Here is an 8,946-nt window from a genome sequence, read left to right as displayed (position 1 = left end):
TATGTACATAGACACACTTACACATATACAGACAAACAGAGATGTCTGGATGAATTCATCGAAAGTTTCTCTTTTTCTTGTCATCATTTGAATTATTAAAGTTTAATTTCAAATGATAATTCATTGAATTGACTTTTGTTATTTTATGTTTTTCTGTTTTTATTTTCCATCTTAATTGTTCAATCCTGGTTCCCCTCCACCTCCCACGACCAAATACATTTACAGAAAAACAACCTCTAACTTTCTCTTATTGATCTTCTATTGAAATCAATCTAAGAGGATGAATTGACCATTTAACAGAGTTTGGTATCAATTTGACCTGAATCTATTGATCTAGTTAGTTCTTGTAGTTGGCAGTAACGCTATTAAACATCATTCATATAGCTTCACTCTGTTTCATGTTATGTAAACACTTACACCAATTAAATAAGCATTATCTTCTTCTGTCAACTTGCATCGTTCTCAATGTCTTCTGAAGCCAATAATAATGAGAGATCTTGGGGGGAGGTGGGGGTTTCTGCTTCTCACAGAAATACTGTGGCCCATGGGCTTTATATTCCCAAGCAGCTCTCATAAGATTCATTCACAGTTCTGTCAATATCTCTAAAAAGCCTGGGAAACACAAATATTAGTTGATCCTGAGTACATGACTGGTACTTTATTTTGTTGACTCTGGGATGATGGAAGACAAAGATGGCCTCAGTGGGGCTGGAACTCAGAAGGTGAAATTCCAGAAGTTCAATTGATTGATATTTTTTAACTCACTTTATTACATGTGTAAAACATCTCTCCAAGCACAACAATAATAGGCCATCCAATGGCTTATGAGTAGGTTGGTTAAAGGGAAACTGAAAATGGCTTGTCATGTGCATATATGAGTGTGCACGTGCACATGTGCATGCATGTGTATTGTTTTGACATTGCATGATAACTGTAAACAACTGCCACCATCACATCATTTGCAATTTTCTGTCAAAACATGTCCAGCCATTGAGTTGTTTTAATGTTGAAAGGACTCAGGCAGGTAAATATTACCTTACTTTCAAACTGGTGAGGGTTGGTGACAGGATGGGCACCCAGTCACAAAATATCAACCAAAACAAATTTCACATGACCCATGCAAGCATAGAGAATTGGACTCTAAAACAAGGATGATGATGTTAATGATGATGGCAAGCTCAAAACCATGTGGTTTTGAAAAGAAATCTCAACCACACAGCCATACATTTTTAGACATTTTTATTATTATTATTATTATTATTATTATTATTAGTATTTTCTATTAAGCAACCGTTTTCCCTTACCGAGAACCCAGTGACATATAAACAGCTTTCAATCAATCAATCAAACATTCAAAAGTATGACGTGTCATTCTGCTTTTCTTAATGGTTCACCATTAATGGTTAAAGGGAGATTTGAACTTACGATCACATGGTCGCTGCTCCATCAACTGACCCATGTGGCAATGTGTTTTAGGGATGTCTAGTTTAATTCTTTGATTTGTGTTCTTTTAAAATATTCTGCAACTTGAAGGATAGATTTCAAGTTCTCATTCCTTTACCATTAAGCAGGAAAAGTTAAAATGTGGAATACATGTGTTTGTGGGGCATTTATGGCTGTGCGTGCATGTGTGTGTGTGTGTGTGTGCACGCATACATGCATATATTCAATGGGTGTGTGTGTGTGTATGCATGTATGCACATGTGATAGATGACTACGTGCTTGCATATATGTGTGTAAACCTCAGAGAGGATATTTAATATATAGAAAGAAAGAGAGAGTGTGTTTGTGTGCATGGTGTGTGTGTGTGTGTGTGTGTGTGAGTGTGTGCGTATGTGTGACAAAGAGAAAGAGATTTTTAAGTGGAGAAGCTTGCTTACAGATGTAACGTATAATGGCATTGAAAGGTGAACATATCCTGATGGTAATGGTGGAACTAATGATGATGTTTGTTATGATGCTAATGATAGTGATGAGAATGATAGTAGTAATGAATGATTTGAGGGTAACGGTGACGGTAATGAAAATAACAATGATGTTGATGATGATGATGATGGTTGTGGTGTTAATGATTATGATGCTTGCAGTTAGTTGCCTCCCAGTAAGTTTGGCTCAAGAATCCAAGAAGATTCCCATTAACAAGATTCCGTCTGTAAATCATTTTAGCCAGATGAATATTGTTTTGCTCAATGGAAATTATTAGTCAATTTAGAAGACAGAGGCATGCATCTGTGTGTGTGTGAAAGAAAGAGAGACAGAGAGAGATAGACATGTATAGAAGACAGATAGATATGCAAAAGACAGATGTGGGAGTATCTATGAAAGGTAAATGTGAGTGTAAGGAGAAGAGATACATTTGGAAGAGACACTAATCTGTTTGGAAGACAGATATATGTGCGGAAGATAGTTAGAAATACAAAGTAAAGGGTGGAGCTTCTAGTTTCTTGACTTGTTATGAATAACAGTCAAAAACCCACCAATCAGAGTGTATCACCTTAATAATAATAATAATAATAATCCTTTCTGCTGGAATCAGAAGGCCTCAAATTTGGGGGAAGGGATTAAGTCGATTACATCGACTCCAGTGCATAACTGGTACTTATTTAATCGATCCCGAAAGGATGAAAGGCAAAGTCAACCCTGGTAGAATTTGAACTCAGAACATAGTGATAGATGAAATACCACTAAGCATTTCGCTCAGCATGCTACTGATTCTGACAGCTTGCCACCTTATAGATAATAATAATAATAATAATAATAATAATAATAATAATAATAATAATAATAATAATCATAATAATAATAATCATAATAATAATAAGTTGTTGTGGTAGTAATAGTAGTGAAATAATAATCCTTTCTATTATAGGCACAGGGCCTTAAATTTGGTGGGGAGGGGGCCAGTCAATTAGATCGACCCCAGTATGCAACTGGTACTTAATTTATTGACCCCCAAAAGGATGAAAGGCAAAGTGGACCTTGGCAGAATTTGAACTCAGAACGTAAACACAAATGAAATACCAGTAAGCATTCTGCCAGCTTTTGCTGTCTCAATAATAATAATAATAATAATAATAATAATAATAAAAGTAACATTAGCAACAAGGGCAATACTTGTTATATATAATGTATATGCATACATACACACACACATATATATATACACACATATGTTTTTGTATATGGTTGAAAGTATTTGTCCAACCCATGGTAGCATGGAAAAATAGACATACAATGAATGATGCACATACGTGTATGTATATATATATATATATCATCATCATTATATATATATAACATCTGCTTCAAAATACCCCACCCTCTCCATGCAAGTATGAGAAAATGGACGTTAAAATGATGACTATATATATGTGTGTGTATTAGGAAACAAACATACACATCCATACATGCATGTATATATATTCACAGTATGTGTGTGTGTGTGTATAAATTATGAGTATACATATAAAAACTGTGGCTAAGGTTTCTTTCATCTTCTACAAACATATCTCTAACCAACATTGCAGAGAAGCAAAACTATTCTGATGGGATTTACAGTATCAGGGGTGGTTAGAGTATGCTACCAGATATTGCTTCTGGTTTTAGGACTACAGGGAGAAAATGGAGAAGTGAAATGATAAGAGAAGATAATAGCAGAGGTGTGGTGGCCATGGAAGAAGGTGTAATATGGCAACAGCATTGATGATGTCGGCTGCGAGGCTAGTGGTGTAGCAGATGGTGGGGAGGGATAGACTACAAAAAGAAAAAGAAATCCTTTTTCTTTCTGTCTTAAATTACTGCCATGTTGTTTTGTTAAGTTTTATTTCAAGGACTTTAGAGACACATTTACGCATTTATTTCTTATTAATTTTCTTCAGCCCCCAATCTTATCTTTTTTCATTATTCCTATATATGATAGTATTTTATCCTATTAAAGTCACTCCTACAATATCTTAACTACTCTAACTACGCTAAACTTTCATCTCCTCCAACATTCGACAACCAGCTCATAATTGCTCCCTAGGAAAATAAGCATTAGAAAAATTTTTTTTTAATATGAATTTTTATGTTCACCTATTCCTAAATATTTACTATTATTCTTAAAATATTTACTAGTTTTCCTAGAAGAAGAAAAAGAAACCACATCAATTTATATTCCCCTTGATGTTTATATATAAATATATATATATATATCGCATGATGGGAAGGTTTATCAAGATTAAAAACTAGACAAGATAAATTTTTCTTGTAAATTTCAAAATTATTTAAGAATTAAGAGTCGAAGGATTTTGAGAAAGAAAAGGAAGAAAACAGGAAAAAATACCATCTTCATATAATGGAACAGTCCAAGTTGACAAAATGCTTATTAAGGATGTCTCATGCAGGTAACAGTTAAACTGAAATATTATTAAATATCACTAAAAACCAAATATACAGAGATATCTAGATTAAGAAAATGATATTCTTGTTGATTTTGTAAATGTATAAACTTAGATGTGTATCTTTTAATGCCTGACTGAAATCCTATCTTATAAGCCAAATGTATTTCATGAAAGACAACTTCATGTTTATTTACTGGGTCTTTTTTTTTTTTTCTCTCTAAATGTATTTTATCCATTAAGAAAATGTTTTGTTAGAATTTGAGTTAGAAACTTAAGATATATATATGTTATAAACTCACACACACAGCAACAATATATATAAACATATATGTATACACATACATATATATGTGCATATGTCAGTGAATACATACATACATACACACATATGTATGTATACATATATGTGTATGTATATGTGTACATGTATGGATATAAATGTTTATGTATTTGTATATATGTGTGTATGTGTGTATACATGTTTATGTATATAAATGTATATACGTGCATATGTACATACACACACACATGTATATAAATTTGCTTCTATCTAGGATGAAGCTATAGAATGAATGCTCTCATATTCACAATTACTAAATGTATGTATAATTGTCTTTTCAAAATTGCCAAAAAATAATTACACCAAATCTTGATAAATGCAAAAATGATTCCAGCAAAAGTGTGCTAGGAATATAATATTCTTACATAAAAATCGCTTTCATTACCAGAAAGTTTATTGTAGGGCAAGCTACATTACCAATTAGATATTCCAAATTTCTAAATTGATTTCATAAAAACCGATCGGTAATTTGTGTGTGTGCATGTTGTGTGCACATACGTACACCCACAATCATCTTAATGAATGCATGGGTGTGTGTGTATATATATATATATATATATATATATATATATATATATATATATATATATACGCATATATATACATACACACATGTATATATGTGTGTGTTGAAAATGTTTGTATTATTTACATACTTTCAGTACCCAGACACTTAAATATATATGTATATATATACAGTATGTGTGTGTGTGTATACATACATACATGCACACACACATATATATATACTCCACTCTGTCAGGTGGTTGGTGTTAGGAAGGGCATCCTGCCATAAAAACCCTGCCAAAACAGACACAAAAGTCTGGTGTAAGCTCCTGCCAGGCTGGCTCCTGTTAGATCATCCAACCCATACCAACATGGAAGGCAGAAGATGGTGATGATGATAATACACACACATATGTATTATATATGTATATTCATGTATGTATGTTATAATACTAACTCTACCCCACAAGTGCCTTGGGTACTTTTTGGATTTGCAGACACCTTAGATGTTCCACTAAAGACACCCATTCTTTGTGTGTGTGTGTGTGTGTGTGTGTGTGTGTGTTTATGTTTATTTTATAATAAATAAACACACAGAAATGCAAACTGTCACGCATGCACACATGATGGAAGTGAACTAAAACTTGGTGGTGGCCACCCCTGATACTTGCTGTAAAGAAACTGAGGCAAGAGCAGGGAGAATGTACGTATCGTCTAAATACTCTGAGATGGACGTGTTACCACGAGAAGCAAATAAGTGGCACAAGCATAAGATGTGCCTCATGCAGTGTGCTGTTGATGTGATGCACTGTGCTGACACTGTGCACATCGCTGGCCCTACTTAACAAAACAACAATGCATGCAAAGTTCCGTGAATCTGTTCCCAAGTAAATAATTAGAGGAGTGTGACCAGACGAGCAAAGTTACAACATGGGAAGTGCACCAACAACAACATTGCCGCAGTATGACTCTTTTTCAGGATTCAATATGTATGATTTATGTTAACAAACCAAAAATCAACATCTGTTTTTAACAAGCAACACGTAACAGGGATAAGACGAAAGAAATATTTATTGAATGAAACACATGCACCATATTACCTTACTTAACTATTCATAAGCTCACCAAAACCGTAGCAAAGCCTGAAAGTTTTACAGACAATCATAGATCATTGATGTACCAAGATTATATTCAGAGATCCTTTCTCATACAACAGCTGTCACCTTGGCTACAAATCGGCCCATAATTCTCAGAAGACTTATATGGTCCTTTACCATCTTCAGTATTTCTGTGTTCCAGTACACAGCTATTAGAGAACTCTTCACCTCCTTGTGTAGAGACTGTTTTTGTGCAACTGGAATCTGTGGAACCCTCTTCATCAGGCTACATTGGGAAGGTTCCTAACTAGTTTAATCACAAATGACCCAAACTATGTAAAAAAAATGGGTAACAGATTACTTTGGATTACATGTAATCTGTAGCACTTATAAGTGCTCTATGTTACACACACAAATATATTCATCCAATAAATTTCATAAGTCAGAAAAAACTAACACTTGAATATTAGATAACAAGTAAGCATATTTTATGCAATACTATAAATTTAGTCGTGTGGCAGCTGCTTCAGCAACGCCTGATGATCGTTCATTTATCTCTCATCAGTTGGAAGGTTTTTCAACATGAAACTGTTCAGTAACATGAATTGACTGTTATGAGACTTATAATACTTTGTATGTGTGTGTGTGTTTATACTTACATATATAAAGATAGATATACATACACACATACATACATATATATATATATATACACACACACACACACACACAGAGTATTATAGTCATTCATACATACACTCACAAACATACAGGCACGCACACACACACAAATATGTAATCTTTAATGTGTTTTTGTAATGAGTGAATGATACTGCCTAAGTAAAACATTTTTTAAAACTAATTTGGCCAGCATGGGACATTTGTATATAGTATTGCTATATGTATACACACACGTACATACATGTATATATTTCTTATCGTCTTTGTATAGTATGTCTATGTTTGTAATGAAAACAGAGCCATGCATAATGAGAATGTGATGGTATTTGTATATGAGTAAGTGCTTTGAGAATGAAACAATATCATGTGATAAATTGTAGTTATTCTACGTATGTGTGTGTTGTATACTCACTGTGTATATATATATATGCGTGTGTTATTCTATGTATGTGTGCCTGTATCCTGAATGCTAGTTAAAGCATGTCTTCATAGGTGCAGTATTTATAAAACTAATTTTTAAAATCTGTAATCACACCTCCTACAGTTCACATCTATTTAATATCTTCCTACCTTTCAACAATGAAATAGACTACATTATTAATATTTAATTAGTTTAATAATAAATACTTCCTTCTTTCAGGCAAAACATGAAATCCCACATATATTTCATCATTTATTTATAGTTAGTGGGTAAATTTTTTTTTTTTTTTTCCATTAGTATTTCATGTGTTTTGTGTCTGCAAGATTGGTTGAGTTTATTGGAAAAATCATTTTTACTGTTGAAATGTTTTCCCATTATTGCTTACTAGATGCAGACGTGACTGTGTTAAGAAGTTATGCTTCCCATCCACATGGTTCCAAGTTCAATCCCACTGCATGACTCTTCTATTAAGGCCTTCAGCCAACAAAAGGTTTGTCAGTGGATTTTATATACACAAACTGAAAAAAACCCATCATATATATATATATATATATTTCGTTTTGAGATTTGGTTTGCAAAATTCTTTATGTGAGTTCGAGTGTTGAAGCATATTCTGTTGCGTATGGGGAGAGTCATTCTCTTTTGGTGCCTTTTTATAGAATTACCCTGGGTTTCATGTCCATAAAGCGCTTAGCTTTATGGCGTGTCCTCAGATTCCAAAACCTGTTGGCTTAAGGCCTCTTTAGACTATGGAGGAGGAGGAGGAAAGGACTTTGCTACTAAATGTCAACAACGGGAGATTGTCTCCTTTTGGCTATTTCCTGAAATTGAAGCCCATTGGAAACCACAAGAAAACAGGGTCACTTGCAATCAATAACTGATGGAAGACAATCCCCTGTTGGTGATATTGAGTAGCAAGGTCCTTTCCTCCTCCATAGCCTAGAGAGGCCACTTATTTAATGTCTTTGTGTTTGTCCCCTTCACAACCTGACAACTGGTGTTGGTTTTTCTTACATTCTCATAACTTAGTGATACAGCAGAAGAGATTGATAGAATAAATACCAGACCTAAAATGTTAGCACTGGGATTGATTTATTTGACTAAACCTTTCAAGGCAGTGCTCCAGCATGGCTGCAGTCCAATGACTGAAACAAGATTATATATATATATGTATGTATGTATGTATATATATATATATATAAATATATATATATATACACATCATCATCATCATCATCCGGTTGCCATCCGGTTTCACCAGTCCTCAGTCAAATCGTCCAATCCATGCTAGCATGGAAAGCGGACGTTAAACGATGATGATGATATGTATGTATGTATGTATATATATATATACATATATATATATATATATATTGGAAGGTTTGGAGGTGATGTACAGAAATTATATAGAAAAAAATTAAGGTACTCAGAAATTTGGATGTTTGTACATTTACAGATTTTTTATTAATGTCACATATTAAATAAAGCGCTTTTCACCTAGTCGTGTAGGATTTTCAA

The 8,946-nt window shown here is 33.6% G+C and overlaps 1 protein-coding gene across 19 annotated transcripts in view; it reads left to right on the top strand.

Annotated features, from left to right (window-relative positions):
• Nucleotides 1-8,946, top strand: part of LOC106878639 (thrombospondin type-1 domain-containing protein 7A) — a 999,802-nt gene that overhangs the window by 412,119 nt on the left and 578,737 nt on the right. The window contains exon 4 of one of the 19 annotated variants that reach the window (XM_052974011.1): nucleotides 7,817-7,918. The exons of 17 other annotated variants lie outside the window; for them this stretch is intronic. The gene's annotated coding sequence lies outside the window, so the exon portion shown is untranslated. Of the gene's footprint in view, nucleotides 1-4,205; nucleotides 4,386-7,816; nucleotides 7,919-8,946 lie in introns of those variants that run through there. One more of the 19 variants, XM_052974020.1, reaches the window with a different exon arrangement.

This window comes from Octopus bimaculoides, chromosome 17, assembly GCF_001194135.2.
Source record: "Octopus bimaculoides isolate UCB-OBI-ISO-001 chromosome 17, ASM119413v2, whole genome shotgun sequence".
Taxonomy (NCBI): domain Eukaryota; kingdom Metazoa; phylum Mollusca; class Cephalopoda; order Octopoda; family Octopodidae; genus Octopus; species Octopus bimaculoides.
Note: the sequence above shows the minus strand (reverse complement) of the source record. Positions and strands in the feature narration are given on the sequence as shown.